Genomic DNA, 22730 nt, shown 5'->3' with positions numbered 1-22730 from the left:
ACATCCAAAATGTGGACCAGCACAGAGATGCTTGCAGAGCTAGTCATGTTCAAAAAGTAGTAAACATCACTATCCCATTTTCCAATATGGCTGTCTGAACCCAGTCTTATTTTCACACCAGTAGTTCTGGTTAGTATTTAGTCAGAACTTGTGAGCTAAAACCAGGAGGCCTCCTAAACATTGTACCACATAATAGTTTGCTTTTGGTTGGTTGCACTCTTCATTTTGTCTTCCAAATACCAAATACTCTTTTGTGATTTTATTATTCATTTACCGGTACTTCTTAAGGCCTCATTCACGCTTTAGTATTTGGTCACAATTTTGCATCAGTATTTGTAAGCCAAAATCAGGATAGGACCCTACATGGAAAGATCCACTCATGTTTAGTATTTTGGATCCACTCCTAGTTTTGGCTTACGAACATTGATTAAACTTTGACTAAAAATAATGATCTGTGAAAAAGGCCATTGTGTTTTCGTAGAGTTTGTATACCATCTTTAGAAATCTGGGTTTCCTGCTGCTTATGACAAAGCCTAACAGTAAAATACCCGTCCACATTTATTATTATTATTATTATACATTTTTATAGCGCCATTTATTCCATGGCGCTTTACATGTGAATACGGGGCAAATATAGACAAATACAATGGTATTACTTGAAGGGTCATATCCAATTGAGAAAATGATGGGACTATATTCATGTTGTGAATCTCATATCAGGGGGCATCTTAAAATTAATGTTGATTTCAATCTCAAGCTAAAACAGTAGCTCTATTTTTATTTATTTAATTATTTATCACACCTTGCAAAATTATGAATGGTAGATATATATATATATATATATATATATATATAATATATATACATATATTATATATATATATAATAACCAAAATGTGTCCTTCTGTCCGAAGCCTCCGGTGCATGCCAGGTCATCGTTTGGAGCAATGTTAGTTAATGCAGCAGCAGCTTCACAGGTGGGCTGGGGGGGAGGAGAGAGAGAAAGTGAGAGAGATAGAGAGACTGTTCCATTTTCGTGAAGTATTCAAATGCACTGTCAACAGTGTGCATGTGCCGGCCATAGTCATGCCATACACGTACTGAGGCGCCATTTTAGTCACGTGTCAAGTAAATTGTACTGTTGAATAAATGTTATTCTCCTCACCAGAATTCGGTTTCAGCAGCATGGGTGCTGCTGGTTCAGCCACCGAGTATACAGAGCGGCTGCTGTAAACGGCCTAAAACTGACACTGGCTTCTACATTGAGGCCGGCTGTCAGTCACAGCCAATGATGCGGTTACAGACTCCGCACTGTATACTCACAGCGGTAACTGAACCAGCGACGCCTCGCCCCTATGACTGAAACCGAATTCTGAGAGGAATACAGCTCATTTTCATCTCGCCGTATTCAGCTGCATGTAGGCCCCAGGCAGCATAATAATGCTGTTACGGGCTCATACTCAGTTGGGTGAAATACGGCCGAGTCTCGCAGGTTAAAACCCGGCTCTGCCGCCAGGACTCCAGAGTGGAGCGTGCCGCCGCACAGCAATACATGGAGCTGCACGCTCCGCTCCCAAGTTCCGGCGGCAGAGCCGGGTGTTACCATGCAAGACTCGGACGTTTTTCACGCAAGTGAGTATGAGTCCTAACTTGCAGTTTAACCACGTTATTGCTGGTCACAGGTTCCCTTTAACATAGCACAAAAATATACCAATAAAAGTGCTTTCCACCCGGATGTAGAATGGGTTTAATAGCTAGTGCGTATATATAATCAATCAATTATCAATAAACAATAAAAAATGTACTTAGTCAATATTTTAGTTATGTATATATATGTATATAAAACTTTCTTTTCCTTGTCAAAGGTATCCATAGCGCTTATTTTCTAAAACATGTTTTAACTTAAAATATGTCTTTTGATCCATACACAAGCATCTTTCATTATAACTTTTTTCCACAAAATCCTATTAGTCTCATGTGGTGACATTTAGAGATCTATTTCATGTCAGTCTAGGCTCACACCACATGTGGATTTGATCCAGCTGAACTACTGTAAATGATGTTCTGAGCACAAATATACTGTATGTATGAAGTTGCATATGTCCACCACTTACTGCCATTAAAAATTATGATAAACTGCAGTTTACTTTTTTCGTTACATGTGGTTATATTGAAAACATAGTCAGCTGTTTTATTGACTATAACTGAGATAAAGAAATTCCAGGATAATCCAGCCAAAGATATGTTATAAGAACAGTGCACTCTTGCGATATGTATGGCTAATCAGTTTATGAACACTTGAGATATACAATACTTTTCAGGAGATTTTCACGCTTTTTACACCATTCACACTCCTCAAATGTGAAATAAAATGAGACTCAATTGTTTGACAGAATTCTAAAAATTGTAAAACGCGTTTTGAATATTGTTAGTGCTCTTACACAGCTAAAGGGTACTACTTAGTAAACAAATAAATAATATGCTATATAAATAGAATGTTATGTGTTAATTACTTATAATGTATGAATAAAATGGAAACAATATTTCAAGGAAGACATTGATTTATATAGTGCCCCGTAGCAGGGCTCAGTAAGTTGGCTGCATAAATCGGATGGATATCAGAACACAATGTTTGTCCTGGCCACGGCTCTCTCGACCATAGCATGACAGCAGCATGTATGTCGACTTATACGGCCGACTTACAGCTCCCTCGCTCCCATGATTGAATTCTGCAGGTGGCTCCTTGGTCCAAGTAGGAAGCACATATGATATGAAACTAGCCTTAATTGTACAGTATGTTCCATACAAAGATGTTAAGATTAGATTGTACACAACTGTATGTAGACTATTGCTTTTGCTTTTTCTTTTTCTGGCACATAGATTCTTCTAATGACTAAATACAAAAGTTGCTTCTAATAAATAAACAATATGACCAATTGTAAACGTGTAATTGTATTAATTTTATTACTTTCAATAAAAAAATGAACAAGATGTAATTAATATTTATCAAAAGGAAACTGATTATTATAGGGCCCTGTTCTTCCCCCGTGATTGGCTTCTAGAAGTGGCCACCTGGGCCTTAAGTTTAAAACTGATGGTATTGAAAAATGGAAAAATTGGTTTAAAAAGGACCTGTCACTTGCTAAAAAAATTTGAGGTAAATAATTTTTAAACATCTCTGATTCCTCAGGACTTTTCCATTTCACGCTGTGTCAATCCATTGCTGAGATATTCATATTTGTCTGTTCTGGAACGCACTATATGGAGTCCAACTGGTTGTTTCTTCAGAGTCTTCTCTGGGGGCGTGTGCTTTCACTCCTCCTTCTCCGACACGGCCAATCACAGCTCATCATCGTGTGAGTCTGTTAGAATGCTAGATCAGATGCTGAGCTATGATTGGTTGCATCTGGGATGGAGGAGTGAAAGTGTACGACCCAGTAAAGACTGTGAAGAAGCATGCAGTTGGACTGCAAATCAGAAATTTCATAGAGTTCCTCCAGAAGAAACGTGAATCTCCACAATGGGAGGGGAGCTCAGGGATTTTTAGAAGGTACGTATTTAACTCAGCACTCGTGTAAGTCCACCACTGAATGGCTAAAAAAGAATCCTCAATTAAAGGGGTTTTCCCATGAACAAGGTAGATTTTAATTAATAGATCTTGGAGTAAAACAAGTTCCATATTTGGATGTGTATAATCTACTATATAAAGCTGAATGTGTGTGTGTGTATGTGTGTATGTGTGTGTATGTGTGTATGTCCGGGATTGGCATCTGCACCGTCGCAGCTACAGCCACAAAATTTTGCACAGTCACACATCTGGACCCCGAGAGCGTCATAGGCTATATTGTGAGGCGAAATTTTAACCCCGCGCGTTCCAATTCACCAAAAAAATTTGCCCCTATCTACATACCGGTGCTCAGGAAGGATATAATGGAACTAGAGAGAGTACAAAGGAGGGCAACAAAATTAATAAAGGGGATGGGAGAACTACAATACTCAGATAGATTAGCGAAATTAGGATTATTTAGTCTAGAAAAAAGACGACTGAGGGGCGATCTAATAACCATGTATAAGTATATAAGGGGACAATACAAATATCTCGCTGAGGATCTGTTTATACCAAGGAAGGTGACGGGCACAAGGGGGCATTCTTTGCGTCTGGAGGAGAGAAGGTTTTTCCACCAACATAGAAGAGGATTCTTTACTGTTAGGGCAGTGAGAATCTGGAATTGCTTGCCTGAGGAGGTGGTGATGGCGAACTCAGTCGAGGGGTTCAAGAGAGGCCTGGATGTCTTCCTGGAGCAGAACAATATTGTATCTTACAATTATTAGGTTCTGTAGAAGGACGTAGATCTGGGAATTTATTATGATGGAAAATATAGGCTGAACTGGATGGACAAATGTCTCTTTTCGGCCTTACTAACTATGTTAATATGTTACATAATGGGGAAAAAAGTGAAAGGAAAAGTGTTGGAGGCGTCGAAGCTACAGCCACAAAATTTTGCACAGTCACACGTCTGGACCCTGAGAGCGTCATAGGCTATGTTGTAAGGCGAATTTTTAACCCCGCGCGTTCCAATTCACCAAACAATTTTGCCCCTATCTACATAATGGGGAAAAAAGTGAAAGGAAAAGTGTTGGAGGCGTCGAAGCTACAGCCACAAAATTTTGCACAGTCACACGTCTGGACCCTGAGAGCGTCATAGGCTATGTTGTAAGGCGAAATTTTAACCCCGCGCGTTCCAATTCACCAAACAATTTTGCCCCTATCTACATAATGGGGAAAAAAGTGAAAGGAAAAGTGTTGGAGGCGTCGCAGCTACAGCCACAAAATTTTGCACAGTCACACGTCTGGACCCCGAGAGCGTCATAGGCTATGTTGTGAGGTGAAATTTTAACCCCGCGCTTTCCAATTCACCAAACAATTTTGCCCCTATCTACATAATGGGAAAAAATGAAAGGAAAAGTGTAGGAGGCAAATTGACAGCTGCCAGATGTGAACAAGGGGGACTTAAAGAATGAGAGCGATGGCGCCAAAGAGTATATACCGTACAGTTGCTAAGGTGGGGCCCCGACATGGGATACTCACCACACACGGGGATATGAACACACACAAAATGCGCCACACACTACCATGTGCTTGAACACATATTACCCTCAGCACACATTTCACCACAAATACACCAACCTCGCCACATAAAAGTTGAAACACAAAAGTCGCCACTCGAAACTCGCCACGCGCAGAACTCGCCACATGCAAAAACTAGGCTCTTGCAAAACTCGCCACAAGTGCAAAACTCACCTCATGGAAAACTCGCCACACGCAAAACTTGCACACGCGGAAAAATTGCCACATGCACAAAAGTTGCAACACATGCAACAGTTGCCTCACACAAAACTTGCACATACTCAAAAGGCACCACACATAAAACTCACCACGTGCAAAACTCGCCATGCGCAAAACTTGCTGCACACAACTTGCTACACTAACCTGTCACATGCAACTCGACACACAAAAAGTTGCTACACGCATGTTGCCACACAAAACTCATCTCACAAAAGTCGCTACATGCATGTCGCCACACGCAACTCAACACACACAACTTGACAAATGAAACTCGCCCTAAAACACACACAAGTCTGGTATTATCCTTCAAAAAAAAAAAAATCTGATTAATAAGTAGACAAACTACAACAAATGTACCATATAGGAAATACGGCAGCTGTCAGTCACATGACCTGTCTATTATGTGTATGTGTGAGCTAATATATATTGCCAGGGGGAGGGCTTCCTGTTGGCTGGGGATTTATCAGGCTGCCAATTTAGCTTACAAATACTGAGGTAAAAATACTGACCAAATAGCATGTGAACGCGGTCTAATACAGGAGGAGATGACACACAGGTATATACTATATACAGGAGAGATGACACACAGGTATATACTATATACAGGAGAGATAACACACAGGTATATACTATATAGAGGAGGAGATGACATACAGGTACATACTATATACAGGAGGAGATGACATACAGGTATATACTATATACAGGGGAGATGACACACAGGTATATACTATATACAGGAGAGATAACACACAGGTATATACTATATAGAGGAGGAGATGACATACAGGTACATATATATACAGGAAGAGATGACATACAGGTATATACTATATACAGGAGGAGATGACATACAGGTATATGCTATATATAGAAGATGACATGCAGGTATATACTATACACAGGAGGAGATGACACACAGATATATACTATATACAGGGGAGATGACACAGGTATATACTATATACAGGAGGAGATGACATACAGGTATATACTATATATAGGAGATGACATTCAGGTATATACTATATATAGGGGAGATGACACACAGCAGGTATATACTATATACAGGGGAGATGACATACAGGTATATACTATATACAGGAGATGACATACAGATGTTTACTATGTATAAGGGAGATGACAAACATATATATATACTGAGGTAATGAGGTGAAAATGAGAGGTGTGAGGTGAAAATGAAAAGGTGTGAGTGCAAAATGAGAGGAGTGAGGAAAAATAGTGGAGTGATCAGAAAATGACAGATGTGAGGTTGAAATGACAAGTGTTAGGGGGGAATGAGAAATGTGAGGGGGAAAATGAGAGGCGTGATGGGAAAATAAGAGAAGTGAGGTGCTATAACTAATCACAGATATTTACTATGCCCAGGCAACGCCGGGCTCTTCAGCTAGTCTTATATATGTGCCACTGCTGTGTACTGTGTAATGGCCGTGTCTGACCGAGCAGCAACATGGTATGATTATAACACATTTCCTAGACTGGGGGGATGCAAAAGAGAGTATACAGACAGAACATAATAGGATCGTAGCTGATTTAGTTTGAGTTCACGTCTGGCTACTCTGCGTCTTTAATATTGAAGGGAGCATAGTGGCAAAAATTAGTGACACAATACTGTGACATGGGTCACAGTTTTTGATTTAATTCTGTTCAGCTTGCCTAAAATAAAAAAAAATAGTTATAAAAAATGATTTGTTCAAAAAATTATCACATATGACAATGAGTTTACATACAAAATGCTGATATAAATTACAATGAACAAAGTAACAATGACAAACTGGAACAGAGGGGAAGAGGGTCCTGACCTTGTGGACTTACAGTCTACGGTTCACTAGTTTGTTTTTTTTGTTCAATTTTTCTATTGAACCCTCATTTAGAAAAAAAAAAGCCTGATTTTCATTAGTCGACACTCAGTAAATTTCAATTGAAAATTACTTTTGTCAGTTTATGTTATTTCAGTGACCATTGTGGGTTTTTCTTACATTACCAGAATGATACCAACAATTTTGTCCACGTCACTAAGAGAATGTTTTCGTAGCAAGAACAATCCAATATGTCCTCATGATAGGATATAAATGTTCCAATGGCAGATAACCTGAGAGGGGAATGTCCATGTGCCTGGGAGTGATCTGCTACAGACACAAATATCTAGAGTCCCCACAGCATTTTCCAGTGATTCGCAAGCGGCTAAATCAAAACGCGCTGCTGCCGATATATTATCATATAAAAGGTAAGTCTACATATTTGTATTAACCATCTGTCAGCATTAATAAAGGGAACCAACAACACAACCTTCAAAGCTTATCAAAAATATATTTTTCGCATCGTGGAACAACAGTTAGTTGATATCTATGTAATGGCCATTTAAGCTTATTGACTATATTTATATTTTCAGGGCTTCATTTTGATATACTGTTGGCAACCAACAAGTGAAGTTTTTCTCTAAAACCCCAGTATATTGAAGCTTCATTTTTAAGAGGTAAGGTGCACAATAGTGTGAATTGTGCTAGTCAGTTACATGCTAATGAAGAACAATGGTCAAGCGTATCAAAATGAAATATATTTATAGTTATATGAGCTAAAAGTGCACAAATATATATTTAAAAAAAAAAATCATGATTTTTATATAACCACAAAATACATACAAACAGCATAAACTAAAAAGGCTATGTCAGCTTAAATATTTACATACAAAAACGTAGCTGGTTCAAATTAGATTTGGAATCATTTGAAATAGTTAAGAATAAGTGATAAACTGAGGAATGGACAAGGTGCTATCAGAGTACAGTATACTGTTACGCAAGGACTTTTTTGGTCATTATGGTCATTAAATGATCAATGCCGTCTCATCTATCTTTAACATACATTAATAATATATGTACTATAACAAAAAATCTCTATATATAGCATGTATATATATATATATATATATATATATATATATATATATAAAACTTTCCTTGGAAGAAGAAGAATTACTGATGTTTGAAGAACAGAGGGCATTAAAAGATTTATAGGACTTGGATATGACTGATAAAAAACCTGGGCATCAGTTGGTTAAGTTCCTAACATCTAATTTGGATTATTATCCGTTGAAGTCAAGACCAGCAATCCTGGATAAATTTCAAGAGGTTGTTGAAGTGGAACTGATTGAACTGAGTAAAAATACAACAAAAAAATCCAAGGGCAATTTGAATAGAAAAGAAAAAATATCATTAGATCAATTAGCACAAAATAAAAATCTTCTAATTAAAAATGCGGACAAAGGTGGGGCGATTGTGGTGATTAATGCTGGACTGTATAAAATCCTAAACCTTAGAGATCTAGAGAAACCGGATGTTTATTTGGAATTAAAAGAAAATACTACTGTGAGATTTAACGGTGAACTTCTAAACTTACTCCAGGAAGGTGTAACAACATGAGCTTTGAACGAAAAAAATAAAAAAAATTGCTATTTGGACCACCCTGTCATTCCAGTGCATCATTCGCTACCAAAAATTCATAAAAATATATTTCCACCTCCTATGAGGCCCATAGTGGCGGGGATTGGTGCACTGGGTGAAAGGCTGGGTGAGTGGTTGGATGCACATCTCCAGCCACTAGTGTCTTTGACTCCTAGCCATATACGTGACACGAAGGCAGTGGTTACCATGATGCATGCTTTTAAGTGGGAGGCTGGTTTCACATGGTTTTCGTGTGATGTAATTAGTCTGTATCCCTCTATTCCCCACAATGTAGCTCTCAAATGTTTATCCTTCTATCTCAGGAAATATAGCAGCTATTCGGAGGTTTTATGTGATTTTTTAGATGTAACGTTTGTCGCTAGTATTGAGGAGGACAGGGTATTGGTGCTCCCTTACCGAAAATCAACTGCTTCAAACAGTATACTGGCAGCTACATCTTGCCACCCCCCACATGTTATTAGAAACCTACCGGTGGGGGAACTCATCAGGACTAAACGCAACAGTTCTGATGATTCTATATATACAAGTGAAAGTAAAAAAAGTTTGCAGCAGATTACAAAACCGTGGTTACCCTAAATGGTGTTTGGAAAGAGCCCATTTGATTGTCAGGAATATTAGCAGAGACTCTTTACTTAAACATAAATGTAAGAAAAATCAAACGGATAACAATATTATTACATTCACCACGGGGTACAGTCCACAATTTAACCAGATCACTGATATTATGCGGAAGTACATGCCTATTTTGCGACAAGATATAATTCTCAGAAACATCTTGGATAATCACGTGGTCCGATTTGTGCCAAAAAGAGCAACTACATTAAAAAACCTTTGGTCTCCCAGCTTATTTGTGGAGGTAGAATGAGATCAAAGGAAAAACTGGCTTAGGCCGGTTTCACAAGTCAGTGGCTCCGGTACGTGAGGTGACAGTTTCCTCACGTACCGGAGACACTGACTCACGTAGACACATTAAAATCAATGTGTCTCTGCACATGTCAGCGTGTTTTCACGGACCGTGTGTCAGTTTGGAAAACATGGAGACATGCCAGTGTTTGTGGGAGCGCACGGATCACACGGACCCATTAAAGTCAATGTGTCTGTGTAAAACACGTTCCGCACACGGATGCTGTCCGTGTGCAGTCCGTGTGCCGTTCAGGAGACAGTGTTACTGTAAGCGCTGTCCCCCCAGCTTGTGGTGCTGAAGCCCCATTCATTTCTTCTCTCCAGCAGCGTTCGCTGGAAAGAAGGAATGAAAAATCATTTAAAAAAATTTTTTTTTTTTTTAAAGGGTGCCGTAATCTGCCCCCTTCCACCCCCTGTGCGCCCGCCTGCTGGCATTAAAATACTTACCCAGCTCCCTCGGCGCTTCCATCCTCTCAGCGTCGCTGCTTGTCCTGTATGAGCGGTCACGTGGTGCCGCACATTACAGTGATGAATATGCGGCTCCTCCTCCCATAGGGGTGGAACCGCAAATTCATTACTGTAATAAGCGGCACCACGTGACCGCTCATACAGGAAGAGCTGCGACGCTGAGAGGATGGAGGCGCCGAGGGAGCTGGGTAAGTATTTTAATGCCAGCGGGCGGGCGCACAGGGGGTGGGAGGGGGCAGATTACTGGCAACTTTATTTAAAAAAAAAAAAAAAGATTTTTCATTCCTTCTTTCCAGCGAACGCTGCTGGGAAGAAGGGATGAATACCGGCTTCAGCACCACACACAGGGGACAGCGCTTAACTGTAGCGCTGTCTCCTGCACGGTCCGTGTGGTCCTCAGTCGGCACACTGATGTGCTAGGTAAGCACACGGACACGGATAATTCCGGTACCGATTTTTCCGGTACCGGAATTATCTGGACGTGTGGGACAGGCCTTAGTGCTCTTGGTTTCCACAAATATGGAGCTAACGTGTGCAAATGTTGCCAGTATGCTACAAAGGATAAAAAATGTGTTTCTTTTACACATAAAAAAGAGTTTCCATTACGCAGTTTTATAAATTGCAATACGGACAATGTTATTTATCTAATTCAGTGCAATATTTGTCAATTTCAATATGTGGGTTGTACCATGAACCCTCTGAAAAAACACATCCGTAAACACTTTGTCCAATGCAGTTAATTTGCCTCCAGCAGGTTTCTCTGCACTTTCACGACATTTCGCCAATAAGCATAATGGGGATCTAAAATCTTTTTCCTTCAAAGGAATAGAGAAAGTGTCTGGGCCCGTTAGGGGGGGCAACTTACACGAAAAAATCCTAGCAAGGGAGAGTAAGTGGATTCTTTTACTGGAAACTAGAGTGCTGTGTGGTTTAAATAGCTGCATGAACTTGATAACGCAATATTAAATATAAATTGAGATGTTATAATAGAAGCTCTATAGTCACAGTAATTTATTTAATATGAAATAATTCCACTATTACCCCCCTTTTTTCCTGTTTTGTGCTGTGAATATCTAAATATTTAATATGAATCTTTTTTGTATCCTATAGATATAGTTGATTTTTATTTGTATTTAATGTGGATTTTAAATATTCGTTTTTTTCATGCTGTTGAAATCCTTAGGTAAGGATCAATACCGCAAGGGGTTACTGTTGGCTATGGGGTTAACTGGGTTAAATCAAATCTATTGGAATTTTCTATACACACCTTTGACACCCAGTAACCCATATGGGCCTTTTTTTCTCCTTCTCTATACTACATTTGCAGTCTTGATTCAGTACTCATTTGGACCTGGAGGAAGACACATGTGGTGTCGAAACATGTCGTCCATAAGGGACTGAATGTATGCAATATTGTAACTGAAGAAATCTGGAACTTTTTAATGGATAAATAAAAGGTATATTTTACTCTACCATTGGGCTGATCGCTGGAGAAACAAAAAGTATATATATATATATATATATATATATATATATATATATATATAATTACAGTTAGGGCCAGAAATATTTGGACAGTGACACAAGTTTTGTTATTTTAGCTGTTTACAAAAACATGTTCAGAAATACAATTATATATATAATATGGGCTGAAAGTGCACACTCCCAGCTGCAATATGATAGTTTCCACATCCAAATCGGAGAAAGGGTTTAGGAATCATAGCTCTGTAATGCATAGCGTCCTCTTTTTCAAGGGACCAAAAGTAATTGGACAATGGACTCTAAGGGCTGCAATTAACTCTGAAGGCGTCTCCCTCGTTAACCTGTAATCAATGAAGTAGTTAAAAGGTCATGGGTGGATTCCAGGTGTGTGGTTTTGCATTTGGAAGCTGTTGCTGTGAGCAGACAACATGCGGTCAAAGGAACTCTCAATTGAGGTGAAGCAGAACATCCTGAGGCTGAGTCAACAGTAAAGAGAAGACTCCATGACAGTAAATACAAAGGGTTCACATCTAGATGCAAACCATTCATCAATACCAAAAATAGATAGGCCAGAGTTAAATTTGCAGAAAAACACCTCAAGAAGCCAGCTCAGTTCTGGAAAAGTATTCTATGGACAGATGAGACAAAGATCAACCTGTACCAGAATGATGGGAAGAAAAAAGTTTGGAGAAGAAAGGGAACGGCACATGATCCAAGGCACACCACATCCTCTGTAAAACATGGTGGAGGCAACGTGATGGCATGGGCATGCATGGCTTTCAATGGCACTGGGTCACTTGTGTTTATTGATGACATAAGAGCAGACAAGAGTAGCCGGATGAATTCTGAAGTGTACCGGGATATACTTTCAGCCCAGATTCAGCCAAATGCTGCAAAGTTGATTGGACGGCGCTTCATAGTACAGATGGACAATGACCCCAAGCATACAGCCAAAGCTACCCAGGAGTTCATGAGTGCCAAAAAGTGGAACATTCTGCAATGGCCAAGTCAATCTCCAGATCTAAACTCAATTGAGCATGCATTTCACTTGCTCAAATCCAGACTTAAGACGGAAAGACCCACAAACAAGCAAGACCTGAAGGCTGCGGCTGTAAAGGCCTGGCAAAGCATTAAGAAGGAGGAAACCCAGCGTTTGGTGATGTCCATGGGTTCCAGACTTAAGGCAGTGATTGCCTCCAAAGGATTTGCAACAAAATATTGAAAATAAAAATATTTTGTTTGGGTTATGTTTATTTGTCCAATTACTTTTGACCTCCTAAAATGTGGAGTGTTTGTAAAGAAATGTGTACAATTCCTACATTTTCTATCAGACATTTTTGTTCAACCCTTCAAATTAAACGTTACAATCTGCACTTGAATTCTGTTGTAGAGGTTTCATTTCAAATCCAATGTGGTGGCATGCAGAGCCCAACTCGCGAAAATTGTGTCACTGTCCAAATATTTCTGGCCCTAACTGTATATATATATGTGTGTGTGTGTGTGTTTGTGTGTGTGTGTGTCACTGACATATGTTTTTTATGTGTATATATATATTCTATTCTTAACATGTCAGTGTGATTTTGCTTTATGGCGGACATGAATTGCCGGCTTTTCAAAGGACACCGATGCGTAAAAATCGGACAGCACTCACATGGGTGCGAATGCTGTGGAATTTTTTCTCGAACCCATTGACTTGCATTGGCGAGTCTCGTCTGAGATACGCAGCAAATCAAGCATGCTGTGATTTTTTTCTCAGTCCGATTTCAGATGAGAGAAAACTCGCAAATGAGATGTCACCTATTGAATAACATTGCTCTGAGTGCAATCCGATTTTTTATCGTTTTGCGCTCGTCTGTTTTTCTCACAAGTGAGTATGAACCCTTAGTATGAAGAAAGCTGCACAAAGTCTTCCCTTTCCTAATTAGCAAAAATTCAAGTTACTAACAGTGCAGCCTTTATAACAATGATCTAACATCATATAATATCTATAATACATTTGCAGTGATCACGGCAAAATATCCCTCCAAGGTATGCATAATATGGCTTTTTAAAATAGTTGTAGTTGTTTATTAAAAGACCCTTGTTTTAGCCTATTTCCCAATCCAGTAGTCTGCAATGAAGTATCAGGTGAGTTATTGGCCTCTCATAGGGTATGTGTACACTTTTCTCTTAGGTGCCGGCAAACCTGCTGAATTTTGTAAGAGGAAGACACTTCAGGAAAACACAACTATATACCTGTGTATATATATATTTTTATCTAAGGGTCACTTCCGTCTTTCTGTCTGTCCTCCTTTCTGTAACGGATATTCATTGGTCGCGGCCTCTGTCTATCATGGAATCCAAGTCGCTGATTGGTCTCGCCAGCTATCTGTCATGGCTGCCGCGACCAATCAGCGACGGCCACAGTCCGATTAGTCCCTCCCTACTCCCCTGCAGTCAGCACCCGGCGCCCGCTCCATACTCCCCGCAGTCACCGTTCACACAGGGTTAATGCCAGCGGTAACGGACCGCGTTATGCCGCGGGTAACTCACTCCGTTACCGCCGCTATTAACCCTGTGTGACCAAGTTTTTGCTATTGATGCTGCCTATGCAGCGTCAATAGTAAAAACATCTAATGTTAAAAATAATAAAAAATGATATACTCACCTTCCTCCGTCTTTCCTGCTCCTGGCTACGCTCTGGTGACCACTCCATGCAAGTGGCAGGTTCCAGTGGCAAGGATGGTATGGGAGAAGGACCTGCCATGACGTCCCAGTCATGTGACCGCGACGTCATCACAGGCCCTGCGCGCCTGCACGAGAAGGACCTGCCATGACGTCACGGTCATGTGGCCGAACTACAAAGGGCCCTCGGAAGGTGAGTATATGTCTATTTTTTAACCTGTGACATACGTAGCTGGGCAATATACTACGTGACTGGGCAATATACTACGTGACGGGGCAATATACTACGTAGCTGGGCAATATACTACGTGACTGGGCAATATACTACGTGACTGGGCAATATACTACGTGGCTGGGCCATATACTACGTGGCTGGGCCATATACTACGTGACTGGGCCATATACTACGTGACTGGGCCATATACTACGTGACTGGGCCATATACTACGTGACTGGGCAATATACTACGTGGCTGGGCAATTACTACGTGACTGGGCAATATACTACATGGCTGGGCAATATACTACATGGCTGGGCAATATACTACATGGCTGGGCAATATACTACATGGCTGGGCAATATACTACGTGGCTGGCAATATACTATGTGGGCTGTGCAATATACTACGTGGACATGCATATTCTAGAATACTCGATGCGTTAGAATCGGGCCACCATCTAGTCTACTATATAATTGTCTAAGGGTCACTTCTGTCTTTCTGTCTGTCCTTCTGTCTGTCACGGAAATCCCAAGTCGCTGATTGGTAACGGCAAAACAGCCACAACCAATCAGCGACGGGCGCAGTCCGACAGCAACATGGCCGCTCTTTCCTTCCCGCAGTCAGTGCACACTCCATACTCCCCTCCAGTCAGCGCTCACACAGAGTTAATGGCAGCGCTAATGCACCCCGTTATGCAGCGGTGTAATGCACTCCATTAACGCTGCTATTAACCCTGTGTGTCCATCTTTTTTTACTATTGATGCTGCCTATGCAGCATCAGTAGTAAAAAGATCCAATGTTAAAAATAATTAAAAAAAAAATAAAAAATCATTATATACTCACAGTCCGTCGGCCCCAGGATGCAGCCGAGGCTTTTCCCGCTCTTCGCGACGCTCGGGTCCATGCATTGTGGTCTCGCGAGATGATGACGTGCGGTCTCACGAGGAGTGACCGGCCCAGTCCGGCCGCTCCCTACTCTCCTGCAGTCAGTGCCTCCTCCATACTCCCCCCTCTCCCCCCAGTCAGCGTCTTCCACCCACATATCGTTGTAGCAGTCCGTTAAACTGACTGCGTTACACCGTGGCATAAAGCGCGGGATTTAAATCCCGCTTCCCTGATTGGTCACGCTGGTTGGGTGCGACCAATCAGCGACATTGCCGCGGGATTTAAATCCCACTTCCCTGATTGGTCGCGTCCAGCGACATTGGCCCAGCCGGCGCGACCAATCAGGGAATCAGGATTTAAATCCCGGGCCAATGTCGCTGATTGGTCGCGCCGGCTGGGCGCGACCAATCAGGGAAGCGGAATTTAAATCCCGCGCCAATGTCGCTGATTGGTCACGCCGGCTGGGCGTGACCAATCAGGGAAACGGGATTTAAAACATGCACTCTGGGACCGCTCACACGGGGTTAATGCCAGCGGTGACGGACCGCGTTATGCCGCGGGTTACGCACTCCGTTACCGCTGCTATTAACCCTGTGTGTCCCCAACGTTTTACTACTGATGCTGCCTATGCAGCGTCAATGGAGAAAAAAATCTAATGTTACAAAAAATAATAATAATAATAATAATAATAAAAAAACCTGCTATACTCACCCTCCGTAGTCCGACGATGCGCTCGCACCTTCCGCCAGCTTCCGGTCCCAGAGATGCATTGCGAAATTACCCAGAAGACTTAGCGGTCTCGCGAGACCGCTTTGTCTTCTGGGTAATTTTGCAATGCATCCTGGGAACGGAAGATGGCCAGAGCCGCGCGCCCATCGCTACAGCGCCGTTGGATCCCAGGGGGTGAGTATGTAACTATTTTTTATTTTAATTCTTTTTTTTTTTTTTTTAACAGGGATATGTGCCTGCACTGCTAAATACTGTGTGGGCTACTATATAATACGTGGGCAGTACCATATACTACATGGCTGCTATATACTACGTGGACAGTACAATATACTACATGGCTGCTATATACTACGTGGGCAGTACTATATACTACATGGCTGCTATATTCTACGTGGGCAGAACTATGTACTACATGGCTGCTATATACTACGTGGGCAGTACTATATACTACATGGCTGCTATATACTACGTGGGCAGTACTATATACTACATGGCTGCTGTATACTACATGGCTGTGTTTACTGTGTGGCCACTGTTATATACTGCGTGGCCTGTATTAACGCATCGGGTATTCACATAGTATATAGCACAGACCACGTACTATTTGTATGCTATATACATGGCTCCTATATACTACGTGGCCTGTGCTATATACTATGTGGCTGCTATATACATACATATTCCAGAATACCCGATGCGTTAGAATCGGGCCACCATCTAGTATTTATATAATTGCCTTGTAATGTTTTCATTTCCTGTTTTGTTCAGATGTCACCGTATCCCAGAATTCAAAGCGAAGGAAGTTCACCGACCGCCATATTGGAAAACCTAAGTGATGGGTGTCTCAATATGGAAACTGCTGCTGGTCCCAACCTATTGCGCGGTACCACCAACGGAACAATGTCACACCACACACACACACTATACGCCGTGCGCATCACACACACATTTACGCAGCCTTTTGCGCGGTGCCACCAGCGGAACACTGTCACGAACACGCTGCTGCCGGGATCAGCCGAATGATTCACTGACTGCCGCCATCTTTGTACAGGAGGAGAGCATGCGCAGTTTTAATGTGACCACCGCTATCTGTCTGTACAAAGATGGCGGCAGTCTGATTTACTGCACCTGTGTGAATTAGGAACAGGTGCAGTGAATCATTCGGCTCTACAGGCAGAGGAAACCGGTCACATTAAAGGGGTTTTCCCCACGAACGAAAGTTAATTTTAAAAATTGTCTGTGTCTGACCGTATATGGAGCAAACCACATCTCCTGGGCAGGGGAGGAAGCAAAATACAATACTGACATTACAGCAGGGGATCACAGTGGATTCATTTTGTGAGGTAAAATATTTCACTGACTGTTTTTAAAAAAATTTTTACCTCACAAAATGTATCCTCTGCGATCTCCTGCTGTAATGTCAGTATTGTCTTTTGCTTCCTCCCCTGCCTAGGAACTGTGGTATGTTCGGTGCATGGTCAGACACAGACAATTTTTAAAATGAAGTTTTGCTTGTGGGAAAACCCCTTTTAAAAGCAAATATCAACGCTAACATGGCTCCTCATTAAAGTATGCCAGTGACAATTAAATGAAAGCAGCAAAGGCACAACGCCGAAGAAAACAAAGGGCAAATGAGACTCGAAGAGCAACAGCATTGCTGGGCCAAAATCAATGCATATAAGCATACCTCCCAACCGTCCCTCATTATGCGGGACTTTCCCGGATTTCATGCTTGTCCCGGCTGTCCTGCACGGGACGCAGAGCGTCCTGCAGACAGAACAGGAGAAGCTGCTGTCACACGCCCCCTTTTGTTAGGCCCCGCCCCTTCCCCGTCGGTGTGTTCCTGAGTCTTCCAGTGTGCCACACCTGAGGTGTGAACATAACACAGCCGGACACAGCCTGGGTGCCGGCGGCAATGTAAGCAGCAGACCATGAGTGGACTGGAGGCTGCTAACGGGACAAATGCAGATCAGTGAGTAGTGGATGTCACAGAGATGACTCACTCCGTCCAGTGCATTGTGGAGGAGCAGCTGCAGCCTCCTGGGAGATAGTGACAACACATCAATGTGGCTGCTTTATTTCCCCAGACATTAAAGGGCTAAGCCTAAGCCCCTATGACAGTCAGTCACTGTATCATCATGTGCTAATTACAAGCTGCAGCTCCGCTTGGTACACACACACGGCTGAGGCTCCGCTCAGTACACTTCGTACACAGACACACACACGCGGCTCTGCTCGGTGCACCTCGTACACACACGCGGCTCCGCTCGGTTCACCTCGTACACGCACGCGCGGCTCCGCTCGGTTCACCTCGTGTGTACACACACACACACACACACACGTGGCTCCGCTCGGTGCACCTCATACACACACGCGGCTCCGCTTGGTACACCTCACACACGCACGCGGCTCCGCTTGGTACACCTCGTACACACGCGGCTCCGCTCGGTGCACCTCATACAGACACGCGGCGCCGCTTGGTACACCTCGTACACACGCGGCTCCGCTCGGTGCACCTCGTACTGTGAAAGGTGTACGGAGCAGAGTCGTGTGTAAGAGGTGTACGGAGCACAGCCGCGTGTGTACGAGGTGTACGGAGCACAGCCGCATGTGTACGAGGTGTACGGAGCACAGCCGCGTGTGTACGAGGTGTACGGAGCGGAGTCGTGTGTAAGAAGTGTACGGAGCACAGCCGCGTGTGTACGAGGTGTACGGAGCGGAGCAGCGTGTGAAAGGTGTATGGAGCGGAGTCGTGTGTGTACGAGGTGTACGGATCAGAGCAGAGTGTGAAAGGTGTATGGAGCGGAGCCACGTGTGTACGAGGTGTACAGAGCAGAGCCACGTGTGTACGAGGTGTGTGGAGCAGAGCCATGCGTGTACAAGGTATACGGAGCGGAGCAGCGTGTGCAATGTGTATAGAGCGGAGCCGTGTGTGTATGAGATGTATGGAGAGGAGCCGTATGTGTACGCAGCGGAGCCGTGTGTGTGGAAGGTATACGGAGCAGAGCAGCGTGTGCAATGTGTATGGAGCGGAGCGGTGTGTGCATGAGGTGTACGGAGTAGTGCCATGTGTACGAGATGTATGGAGCGGAGCCGTTTGTGTATGAGGTGTATGGAGCTGAGCCGTGTATGAGGGTGTATGGAGCGGAGCTGAATGTGTACGAGGTGTATGGAGCAGAGCTGAATGTGTACGAGGTGTATGGAGCGGAGCCGTGTGTGTATGAGATATATGGAGTGGAGCCGTGTGTGCAAAGTGTAGGAGTAGCTATGCGTGGCCATTATACGATACGAAGTATCATGTGCGGCCAATATACAGTATGGAGCATCAAGTGCGGTCATTATACAGTATGGAGTATCATGGCGGTCATTATACAGTATTGAGCATCATGTGTGGCCATTATACAGTATGGAGCATCATGTGTGGCCGTTACACAGTATGGAGCATCATGTGGGGCCATTATAAAGTATGGAGCATCATGTGTGGCCAATATACAGTATGGAGCATCATGTTCGGTCATTATACAGTATGGAGCATCATGTGCGGCCATTATACAGTATGGAGCATCATGTGTGGCCATTATACAGTATGGAGCATCATGTGTAGTCATTATACAGTATGGAGCATCATGTGCGGCCATTATACAGTATGGAGCATCATGTGGGGTCATTCTACAGTATTGAGCATCATGTGCGGTCATTATACAGTATTGAGCATCATGTGCGGTCATTACACAGTATGGAGCATCATGTGCGGTCATTACACAGTATGGAGCATCATGTGGGGTCATTATACAGTATGGAGCATCATGTGTGGCCATTATACAGCATGGAGCATCATGAGCGACCATTATACAGTATGGAGCATCATGTGCGGCCATTATACAGTATGGAGCATCATGTGGGGTCGTTATACAGTATGGAGCATCATGTGGGGTCGTTATACAGTATGGAGCATCATGTGTGGCCATTATACAGTATGGAGCATCATGTGGGGTCGTTATACAGTATGGAGCACTGTGTGGGGTCGTTATACAGAATGGAGCATCATGTGGGGTCGTTATACAGTATGGAGCACTGTGTGGGGTCGTTATACAGTATGGAGCATCATGTGGGGTCATTATACAGTATGGAGCACTGTGTGGCCATTATACAGTATGGAGCATCATGTGGGGTCATTATACAGTATGGAGCACTGTGTGGCCATTATACAGTATGGAGCATCATGTGTGGCCATTATACGATACGAAGTATCATGTGCGGCCATTATACAGTATGAGCATCATGTGCAGTCATTATACAGTATGGAGCATCATGTGCGGTCATTATACAGTATGGAGCATCATGTACAGCCATTATACAGTATGGAGCATCATGTGGGGTCATTGTACAGTATGGAGCATCATGTGGGGTCATTATACAGTATTGAGCATCATGTGCGGTCATTATACAGTATTGAGCATCATGTGCGGTCATTATACAGTATGGAGCATCATGTGGGGTCATTATACAGTATGGAGCATCATGTGTGGCCATTATACAGTATGGAGCATCATGTGTGGCCATTATACAGTATGGAGCATCATGAGCGGCCATTATACAGTATGGAGCATCATGTGCGGCCATTATAGAGTATTGAGCATCATGTGGGGTCGTTATACAGTATGGAGCATCATGTGGGGTCGTTATACAGTATGGAGCATCATGTGGGGTCGTTATACAGTATGGAGCATCATGTGTGGCCATTATACAGTATGGAGCATCATGTGGGGTCGTTATACAGTATGGAGCAACATGTGGGGTCGTTATACAGTATGGAGCATCATGTGGGGTCGTTATACAGTATGGAGCATCATGTGTGGCCATTATACAGTATGGAGCATCATGTGGGGTCGTTATACAGTATGGAGCACTGTGTGCGGCCATTATAGAGTATTGAGCATCATGTGGGGTCGTTATACAGTATGGAGCATCATGTGGGGTCGTTATACAGTATGGAGCATCATGTGGGGTCGTTATACAGTATGGAGCATCATGTGGGGTTGTTATACAGTATGGAGCATCATGTCGGGTCATTATACAGTATGGAGCACTGTGTGGGGTCGTTATACAGTATGGAGCATCATGTGGGGCCATTATACAGTATGGAGCACTGTGTGGCCATTATACAGTATGGAGCATCATGTGTGGCCATTATATGATACGAAGTATCATGTGCGGCCAATATACAGTATGGAGCATCATGTGTGGCCATTATACAGTATGGAGCATCATGTGCAGTCATTATACAGTATGGAGCATCATGTGCGGTCATTATACAGTATGGAGCATCATGTACAGCCATTATACAGTATGGAGCATCATGTGGGGTCATTGTACAGTATGGAGCATCATGTGGGGTCATTATACAGTATTGAGCATCATGTGCGGTCATTATACAGTATTGAGCATCATGTGCGGTCATTATACAGTATGGAGCATCATGTGGGGTCATTATACAGTATGGAGCATCATGTGTGGCCATTATACAGTATGGAGCATCATGTGTGGCCATTATACAGTATGGAGCATCATGAGTGGCCATTATACAGTATGGAGCATCATGTGCGGCCATTATAGAGTATTGAGCATTATGTGGGGTCGTTATACAGTATTGAGCATCATGTGGGGTCGTTATACAGTATGGAGCATCATGTGGGGTCGTTATACAGTATGGAGCATCATGTGTGGCCATTATACAGTATGGAGCATCATGTGGGGTCGTTATACAGTATGGAGCACTGTGTGGGGTCGTTATACAGTATGGAGCATCATGTGGGGTTGTTATACAGTATGGAGCATTATGTCGGGTCATTATACAGTATGGAGCATCATGTGTGGCCATTATACACTATGGAGCATCATGTGGGGTCATTATACAGTATGGAGCACTGTGTGGCCATTATACAGTATGGAGCATCATGTGTGGCCATATTTTTTTGTTTATAATTATTCTTTATGAACAGTGTGATCAGCAGTGCTAAATGGGTGTGGTTGGGACGTGGATATGGATGTGACTAGTGAATGGGTGTGGTCAGAGGCGTGGCCTAAAATTTGCCGCGGCAAGCGTTGCGCGCCGCAAACTTTATCCCTCTTTCCCAACTTCAAAAGTTGGGAGGTATGCATATAAGCATAGGCGTTAAGCACATGAGTCCCCCGAATCAAAAGTCATATGATTATCACAGGATACCATTAGGCAACAACAGCTATGCCTGCCTGCTCCCATCATGACATTACCGCCCTCCTGATGAGATAGCATCAGGCCTCCGTCTAGTAATGTTCTTACCTCCCTTCTGAGTATGTTTTCCTGGGTCTTCTTTGTTCGAAACATTAGACTCGAACAAAGAAGACCCAGGAAAACATACTCAGAAGGGAGGTAAGAACATTTCTAAAACAATCCACAGCGAGGAGATTGGAACAAAACAAAATCCTCTAAACTGCATGCTCGCAAACGCCAGAAGCCTGACAAACAAGATTGAAGAACTAGAAGCAGAAATATCTACAGGTAACTTTG

General features: G+C 42.8%; 1 protein-coding gene across 2 annotated transcripts in view; it reads right to left on the bottom strand.

The window, feature by feature from the left end:
- LYRM4 (LYR motif containing 4) overlaps positions 1–22730 on the bottom strand; it is a 211430-nt gene that overhangs the window by 56624 nt on the left and 132076 nt on the right. The gene's annotated exons all lie outside the window — the stretch shown is intronic.

Source organism: Ranitomeya imitator, chromosome 6 (genome assembly GCF_032444005.1).
Source record: "Ranitomeya imitator isolate aRanImi1 chromosome 6, aRanImi1.pri, whole genome shotgun sequence".
Lineage (NCBI taxonomy): Eukaryota > Metazoa > Chordata > Amphibia > Anura > Dendrobatidae > Ranitomeya > Ranitomeya imitator.
The sequence above is the reverse complement of the archived record's forward strand: the minus strand, read 5'-3'. Positions and strand labels throughout refer to the sequence as shown.